Genomic DNA, 9,723 nt, shown 5'->3' on the forward strand with positions numbered 1-9,723 from the left:
AAAAGTAATTAAAAAGATAATATTATTTGGATGAACCAAAGAGAAAAAACAAGAATCACTATTTTTTTTTCTTTTGCTTGGGGATCAGAAGGGAAAAAGTGAGTAGCCTACAGAGAAAAAAAAATCTTCAGAATATTCAGATTTTTGTATATATTTATAATGAATGCCAAATTGTTTCAGATATTTAAATAAAATATAAATCAAATCTGGGAGCATGAACTGGTGCTGCACTCTGCCGTATCCACAACACCATGGAATCACCTTGGGTCCTGTATGACAACCATCCAGGCAGACATGTCCTTTCCCACATCTAAATATCGTCTATGTGCTGCAGTCAGCTGAAACGTGGGCGCCCCCTTGTGGTCCTCAACATTCAGGCACCTGCATGGTGGATCATGCACTGAGAAATGGGCCACATGGCCAAAATGTCGAAGCTGATGCTCCCTCACAGTGAAAGTGGCGCCTCATCTTCATCTCTCTTAGTAACTGCTCCGTTGATACAAAGTCATTCCAACGGTACCCAAGGATCCACAGAAGAGACATAGTACCAAAGACATTCAATCGTCGACTTATGTCAGTGGTTAGTGTCCACTATCTTATATTTTGTTTGGAAACAAAAATATAAGCCTAATGGGAATTCAATAAACATACACTCAACAAAAATATAAACGCAACACTTTTGGTTTTGCTCCCATTTTGTATGAGATGAACTCAAAGATCTAAAACCTTTTCCACATACACAATATCACCATTTCCCTCAAATATTGTTCACAAACCAGTCTAAATCTGTAATAGTGAGCACTTCTCCTTTGCTGAGATAATCAATCCCACCTCACAGGTGTGCCATATCAAGATGCTGATTAGACACCATGATTAGTGCACAGGTGTGCCTTAGACTGCCCACAATAAAAGGCCACTCTGAAAGGTGCAGTTTTATCACACAGCACAATGCCACAGATGTCGCAAGATTTGAGGGAGCGTGCAATTGGCATGCTGACAGCAGGAATGTCAACCAGAGCTGTTGCTCGTGTATTGAATGTTCATTTCTCTACCATAAGCCGTCTCCAAAGGAGTTTCAGAGAATTTGGCAGTACATCCAACCAGCCTCACAACCGCAGACCACGTGTAACCACACCAGCCCAGGACCTCCACATCCTGCATGTTCACCTCCAAGATCGTCTGAGACCAGCCATTCGGACAGCTGCTGAAACAATCGGTTTGCATAACCAAAGAATTTCTGCACAAACTGTCAGAAACCGTCTCAGGGAAGCTCATCTGCATGCTCGTCGTCCTCATCGGGGTCTCGACCTGACTCCAGTTCGGTTCACACTGTCCAGGGCAGATGGCAGACAGCGTGTGTGGCGTCGTGTGGGTGAGCAGTTTTCTGATGTCAATGTTGTGGATCGAGTGGCCCATGGTGGCGGTGGGGTTATGGTATGGGCAGGCGTCTGTTATGGACGAAGAACACAGGTGCATTTTATTGATGGCATTTTGAATGCACAGAGATACTGTGACGAGATCCTGAGGCCCATTGTTGTGCCATACATCCAAGAACATCACCTCATGTTGCAGCAGGATAATGCATGGCCCCATGTTGCAAGGATCTGTACACAATTCTTGGAAGCTGAAAATGTCCCAGTTCTTGCATGGCCGGCATACTCACCGGACATGTCACCCACTGAGCATGTTTGGGATGCTCTGGACCGGCGTATACGACAGCGTGTACCAGTTCCTGCCAATATCCAGCAACTTCGCACAGCCATTGAAGAGGAGTGGACCAACATTCCACAGGCCACAATTGACAACCTGATCAACTCTATGCGAAGATGTGTTGCACTGCATGAGGCAAATGGTGGTCACACCAGATACTGACTGGTATCCCTCCCCAATAAAACAAAACTGCACTTTTCAGAGTGGCCTTTTATTGTGGACAGTCTAAGGCACACCTGTGCACTAATCATGGTGTCTAATCAGCATCTTGATATGGCACACCTGTGAGGTGGGAAGGATTATCTCAGCAAAGGAGAAGTGCTCACTATCACAGATTTAGACTGGTTTGTGAACAATATTTGAGGGAAATGGTGATATTGTGTTAGTGGAAAAAGTTTTAGATCTTTGAGTTCATCTCATACAAAATGGGAGCAAAACCAAAAGTGCTGTGTTTATATTTTTGTTGAGTGTATAATTCAGTTTCAAAATTATGTCCTTCCTCCTTTATGGCCAGAAGGAGATATGAATTATACTCCAACAGTCCATGCTTCTGTCACACTTTCTAGTGCACATAATATCAGGTCCGATTTTGGGTGTGATCCACCACTGCCACCCATGTTTGGCAGGTAAGGTCTGGGAATGTGGTAGTGCTGCATGACGCCTTATCCACCACACTAAGGAACCATGTTTGGCCCTGGATATCAACCACCCAGGCAACCAGCCATCCATTCCAATGACTCAAAAGTAATCATGACCGGGATGGTCTGGGCATGGATCATGCCCTGAGGAACATGACATATGGCCAAAGTCTCAGAGCTTCCATTACCTCACAGTGTCTGATACTCTGAGTTTCTGTTTGATGTCCCAAAACTTTACGGCTCATTTATGCTCAGTATTAAGTAAGGATGCATACAGAGAACCCCAATTCCAATGAAGTTGGGACATTGTGTAAAATGTAAATAAAAACAGAATACATTGATTTGCAAATCCTCTTCAACCTATATTCAATTGAATACGCCACAAAGACAAGATATTTAATGTTCAAACTGATAAACTTCATTGTTTTTGTGCAAATATTTGCTCATTTTAAAATGGATGCCTGCAACACATTTCAAAAAAGCTGTGACAGTGGTATGTTTACCACTGTGTTACATCGCCTTTCCTTCTAACAACACTCAATAAGCGTTTGGGAACTGAGGACACTAATTGTGTCATGATTGGGTATAAAAGGAGCACCCCCAAACGTCTCAGCCCTTCACAAGCAAAGATGGGGCGAGGATCACCACTTTGTGAACAACTGCATGAAAAAATAGTCCAACAGTTTAAGAACAATGTTTCTCAATGTTCAATTGCAAGGAATTTAGGGATTCTATCATCTACAGTCCATAATATAATCAGAAGATTCAGAGAATCTGGAGAACTTTCTACACGTAAGCGGCAAGGTCAAAAACCAACATTGAATGCCCGTGACCTTCGATCCCTCAGGCAGCACTGCATTAAAAACCGACATCATTGTGTAAAGGATCTTACCGCATGGGCTCAGGAACACTTCAGAAAACCAGTGTGAGTTAACACAGTTCATTACATCTACAAGTGCAAGATAAAACTCTACAATGTGTGGCAAAGTGGATGAATTACTTTTAGTTGTCAAAACAATTGGAAATCAAGAACGAACATACAACCCCAATACCAATGAAGTTGGGACATTGTGCAAAATGTAAATAAAAACAGAGTATAATGATTTCCAAATCCTCTTCAACCTATATTCAATTGAATACACCACAAAGACAAGATATTTAATGTTCAAACTGATAAACTTTATTGTTTTTGTGCAAATATTTGCTCATTTTGAAATAGATGCCAGCAACACATTTCAAAAAAGCTGGGACAGTGGTATGTTTACCACTGTGTTACATCACCTTTCCTTCTAACAACACTCAATAAGCGTTTGGGAACTAAGGACACTAATTGTTGAAGCTTTGTGGTGGAATTCTTTGCCATTCTTGCTTGATGTATGACTTCAATTGTTCAACAGTCCGGGTTCGCCGTTGTCTTATTTTGTGCTTCATAATGCCCCACACATTTTCAATGGGCGACAGGTCTGGACTGCAGGCAGGCCAGTCTAGTACCAGCACTCTTTTACTACGAAGCCACACTGTTGTAACACATGCAGAATGGGGCTTGGCATTGTCTTGCTGAAATAAGCAGGGACATCTCTGAAAAAGACGTTGCTTGGATGGCAGCATGTGTTGCTCCAAAACCTGGATGTATCTTTCAGCATTGATGGTGCCATCACAGATGTGTAAGTTGTCCATGCCATGGGCACTAACACACCCCCATACCATCACAGATGCTGGCTTTTAAACTTTGCGCTAGTAACAATCTGGATGGTCTTTTTCCTTTTTTGTCCGGAGGACACGACATCCAATGATGTCGGTTTTTAATGCAGTGCCGCCTGAGGGATCGAAAGTCACAGGCATTCAATGTTGGTTTTCGGCCTTGCGGCTATAATCTTCTGATTATATTATGGACTGTTGATGATGGAATCTCTAAATTCCTTGCAATTGAACACTGAGTTATATTGTTCTTAAACTGTTAGACTATTTTTTCACACAGTTGTTCACAAAGTGTTGATCCTCGTCCCATCTTTGCTTGTGAATGGCTGAGCCTTTTGGGGATGCTCCTTTTATATACCCAATCATGACACTCACCTGTTTCCAAACAGGTGTTTTTTGAGCTTTCATCAACTTTACCAGTCTTTTGTTGCCCCATCCCAACTTTTTTGAAATGTGTTGCAGGCATCCATTTCAAAATGAGTAAATATTTGCACAAAAACAAAAGTCTATCAGTTTGAAAATTAAATATCTTGTCTTTGTGGTGTATTCAATCGAACATAGGCTGAAGAGGATTTGCAAATCATTGTATTCTGTTTCTATTTACATTTCACACAACTTCCCAACTTCATTGGCATTGGGGTTGTACAAATACAGATGAAATAGGGTAGTTACCACCACAACTTCTAAAATCTAGGCTTGCATCTCAGCTGTACCTTCTGGTAAATTGTAGCTGAACTTTCAGGTCTTCTATTTAAGAAAAACCTCCTCTATACCACTTCATCATGAAGCTGTATAACTGGTAATGCAAAACATGCACTATGCACAGTTTTTCCAATCACAGCCACAGAAGCCTGTAACTTCTGGGTTGCCTGGGTGTCTTGATGGCCTTCCTCGCTCTTCTTGCACAGTCAGTTTTTGACAACTGTCCATTCCATGGAGATTTACCATAGAGTGCCATACTGTTTGTATTTCTTCGTAATTGAAGTAAATAAAGTCCAAGACATACTCAATGACTTGGAAATGTTCATGTGTCCATCCCCTAACTTGTCTGAAGAGGACTGGCAATAAAACTGATTATTTACAGGTATTATACTAAAGGGGCCCATTACTTATGCAACCCATCATCTTGGCTTTAATATTTTTTATTCGTTTATATTAAATTGAGAGATTTGCTTTGAGTTTGAGTTTAAGGAAGATAATTTTAGAAATTTTTATATTGAGAAGCCTGATTTACGTTTTGTATTTGAAATGGCATAAACAAACTAAAATATGTGAAATACCAAGGTGCGGAATATTGTAAGAACAAAGAAAAAAGATTCAGTCTGTACTGTTTTACACTTCAACAATTACAAAGGTGTGTTTCTAATATCTGTGTTTTGTTATGAGAAAGGGTGATGTGTTCCACTTTTTCCAATTTAAGGGAAACCGCTGCAAAATTACATAACGGTGTTGCGGTGTGACTACAAAACTGTGTGTCATCTTAACTACTGCAAGAAAGCCTGCAGCTTCACACCTCATCATGTGCAGCACAAACACACGCACATAATTATACGGAGATGCTTGGGGTGAGGCTGTGTGGATTCACACGTCCATGCTCTAAAAATATAATGGCCATGCTTCACATGTTGTTTCCTTTAAGGGTGAGATAGTTATGATGTGCTACACACATTATGTTGCCACCTTGTAGCAGTTCTTAGAAATGCGAAATGATGTGTACATGACAAAAGGTCTTAAAAACACTGTAAAAACTGGTAACCCCTTCAGCAGTGATCCCTGCAATGGCCAGTATGTTCTCAAACACTGTCAAAGAGTAAATCCCAAATCTGTAATGCTGTCTCAGCAAACATGTTAATTCAGATGGTAGCATGTATTTAAAGGGTATCATCTATATTCTAGTATCTGTTGATGAGATTATCATCTCTGAGTTATCATATTGTCAGGAAAAGCACATACAAGAGAAGAGCATATAACAAAAATTAGCTTCTGACTTACTTTAGACATTCAGTAGAACATGTTTAGATGGGCCTGGTTTGAGTTAAGGGGTTTTAAATGATTGGTTGAGATCTCACCCAAGACACATTTCATAACATCATCAACATGTTCAAAAATTATTCTTAAATTTTAAATTTTATTTTTTTTTATTTTGCCTATTTTGAAATCGTTCAACTCTTCTACAGTACTGGGTGCACTCAAAAAATGGTTCATTGGATGAACTAAATTCAATTATGTGCAGGATTTTCATCTAGTTTCACTAAGTGTAAAAATATATACAGATGAGGACAAAATTATTAGCCTCCTTATGAAATTCAACATTGTCTTCAAAATTTTCCCAAGCGCTTCATTAATAGAGCAAGGAATTTTCAACACACCATTTCTAAACATCCTAATTTTATTTCAGATGCTTACATCATTTTACTTTGCACACAGAAACAAAATTATTTCACAAAAGCCAAAAACTACCAGGGTCTAAATTACTAGAACTGACATTTTTGTTGAACCGTAACACAAACCACTCTTGTGCAATGATGTGCTTTAACTTTGTAAAGCTCAGAGCTTGTAAAATCAAGTTCAAGTGCAATTTTGTAAATGTACACACAGCATAAAAACTTAAGTCAGAGTTTGAGCTGTCACTTAAAAAAGCAAAATAAATAAATAAATCAGACTTGAGAAAAAGAATTGTTGATGTTCAGAAAACAGGAGAAGTTATCACAGTGTTTCCAAGTGTCAAGAGCTGGAGTGAGAAGTATCAGAAAGAAATTCAAAGGGATCCACAAAGGACAGAACAAGGCTGGCAGAGGTACGAAGTGAAAGATTTCAAAAACTCTGGAAAGAAAATTAGTGAGAGATTTGTCTGAAGAAACCAGAACAATTTCCAAGACACTAGTGAATGACTTATCCATCAAGAATTGTACTCTCAGAGAAGACAATCAGTAGAACCCTGGACTGGGAGGTTGTAGACCAAGAAAAACTCCATTTCTACAAAAGACCTTCAAGCACACTGAAGTATGGTAAGGACAACCAGGAGAAAGATTATGCATACTGTTTTCTTTGGCCAGATGAGATTAAATTAGAGTGTTTTGGCCATAGAGATGTTGCTTATGTTTGGAGAATGAAGGGAGCAGCGCATAACCCAAAGAACTCAGTAATTTTGGTTCTGGTAGTTTTTGTGAAATAATTTGCTTTCTGCATGCAAAGCAGAATAATGTACACCTCCAAAATAAAACTTGGATGTTTAGAAATGCTGCTGAAAATTCCTTGCTCTGTTAAGAAAGCAAGGGATATTTTGACAAAAACTTAAAATTTCATTGGGGTGGGGGGAAGGTAATAACTTTGTCCTCATCTGTAAGGATTTTAAGGCAATGTGTTTCCATGTATTTGTCTAGCAAAATCAAATCCATCAGGATAAGAGTGTACAATGTACGTTATTGTGTCAACATCATCTCACTCCATTGAAAAAACATCACTCGCATGCATGCATGCACGCTCACACTCTCTCACACACACACACACACACACACACACACACACACACACACACACACACACACACACACACACACACACATACACAAATCATGGACAGAATGGTTGAAGCATCTGTACTATTACTTTAGATAAAACGGCATTCTTGTTCATTACTTTAATAAACCAAAGGACATGATGCATCAAAAGTTACATGATTTTCAATTTTTATCAGTATTAATTACCATATTGACATTTGTGTTGAGTAGGGTGAAAGTCAACCTTCTCAGTTTTCCAAAATTGTCATTCATGTCTGTAAATTCCAAACATGAAACAGTTTACTGGTATTAACAGATATTTAAAGTTGAGTGACATCAACACTAAATAGCTATTCCATAACTGTGCATCATCTGACTAGGATGAGCTACAGTTGTCCATTCGGCTGCTCTCGTTTCTTCGGGGTCGCCACAGCGGATTCAGCCAGATCCGCATTGGTATTTGGCACAAGTTTTACGCTGGATACCCTTCCAGACACAACTCCAGTTTTACCTGCAGAAACACACAGGCGCTGATGTTCCAAAGAGGTCTCCCATCCATACTAACCAGATTCCACTCTACTTAGCTTCTGAGACCTGACGGGATCAGGCTAACACACAGCAGACTGGCCAGAGTGGGACCATATGTACACTGGCAGTGTTAATTTAACACTGTCAGTGTTAGTTTTACACTGGTGATTTTATTGTATATGACCTGAAAATAACAAGGGGCCAAGAACAGAACATTATGTTGTACCAGTAAGTATGATCTTATCGGTGACAGCACAAGATCAGAAATGTCAGAAAAGTTGTTTAATCTGTCTAAAGTGACTCCTGGAGGTGACAGAACAACTTGTGAAGTCACCTTCTCAAGTTCTATGTCGATACAGGCAGTGGTTGTCTTGGGTACGCTGCCACATTTATGTTCTCACACCCACTTACCTCACACTAACCCTGCACTGTCAGAGCGAGACAAATCTCAGAGCTGGTTGCATGTGCTGGAGTGGTGGCGCCAACGTGTTGTCAGAAATTGAAAGGTCATCATAATATCACTCATCTTCAACCACTTGCTCCAATTAGGGGTCACGGGGGGCTGGAGCCTATCCCAGCAGTCATAGGGCATGAGGCTAGGTACACCGTGGACAGGACACCAGTTTGTCACAGGGTCACATACAGACAAACAAACACATTCGCACCCTCATGCACAATTTAACGTTTTCATTCCCACCTAACCTGCATGCCTTTGGATGTGGGAGGAAGCCGGAGCACCCGGAGGGAACCCACACAAACACGAGGAGAATATGCAAACTCCACAGGTGGGAATCAATCCCATGACCTTCTTGCTGTGAGGCAACAGTGCTAACCACTAAGCCACCGTGCTGCCCCATTGTAATATCATTATCATTTATGCTGACATGTCACCGGTGGAACATTTTGAAACAGTGAGTTCCAAAAGCACTTTGTCATACTACAGAATGCATTCCTTTAGCAAAAGAAAAACAGCTGTACTTAATTTAAATATCCACTTAAAAAAAAATCTGATAGCAATTAAAAACAGTAGGAGGATGTGAAAAACCGTAACAGAGATACATACCTCAGCAAAATACTTATTTCCTCTTCAGTGGGCGGAAAAAGACTGGCTGTGACTTCTGTGGGTTTTCTTGTGAGCATGACCCTGTGATATGTGGAGTAGGTACAGTCCACATTTACCAAAGTGACACTTGCTCTTGTTTGTATACACTTTGTAATAAGAAGCTGCTCTTCATATTGCAAAATAACATCCAGCTCATCAGTGTTGCATTGTGTATGCTTATGCTTTTATTTTTTAAAGTCCTTTAAGTTATTCCTCATATGCAGAGATGGCACAATTTTTTAAAAATTGTCCGGCGTCTGATTTCCTTACCCCAGGTGGGAGGTGGGGGGGGAGTCCAGCTCTGTGGTGTAAATTATTTTGCAATCCAAAGTCAGAGTTGTAGACGTGAAGAAATGAGTGTAAAATGGGTGGGTGGAGGCAGAGTGGTGAGAGAACAGAGAAGCTCTCCGGCATGAGAAAATGCCACAACACTTGTCATTTGTCACTTCCCCTGACTGAAAGTATTGTTAGCCACCAACCACAGCAGCTCCACAGATCCGCAGATAAACACGGAAACTGCTTTAGATTTGCACTTTCTTTGTTTATA

Source organism: Thalassophryne amazonica, chromosome 16, assembly GCF_902500255.1.
Source record: "Thalassophryne amazonica chromosome 16, fThaAma1.1, whole genome shotgun sequence".
Lineage (NCBI taxonomy): Eukaryota > Metazoa > Chordata > Actinopteri > Batrachoidiformes > Batrachoididae > Thalassophryne > Thalassophryne amazonica.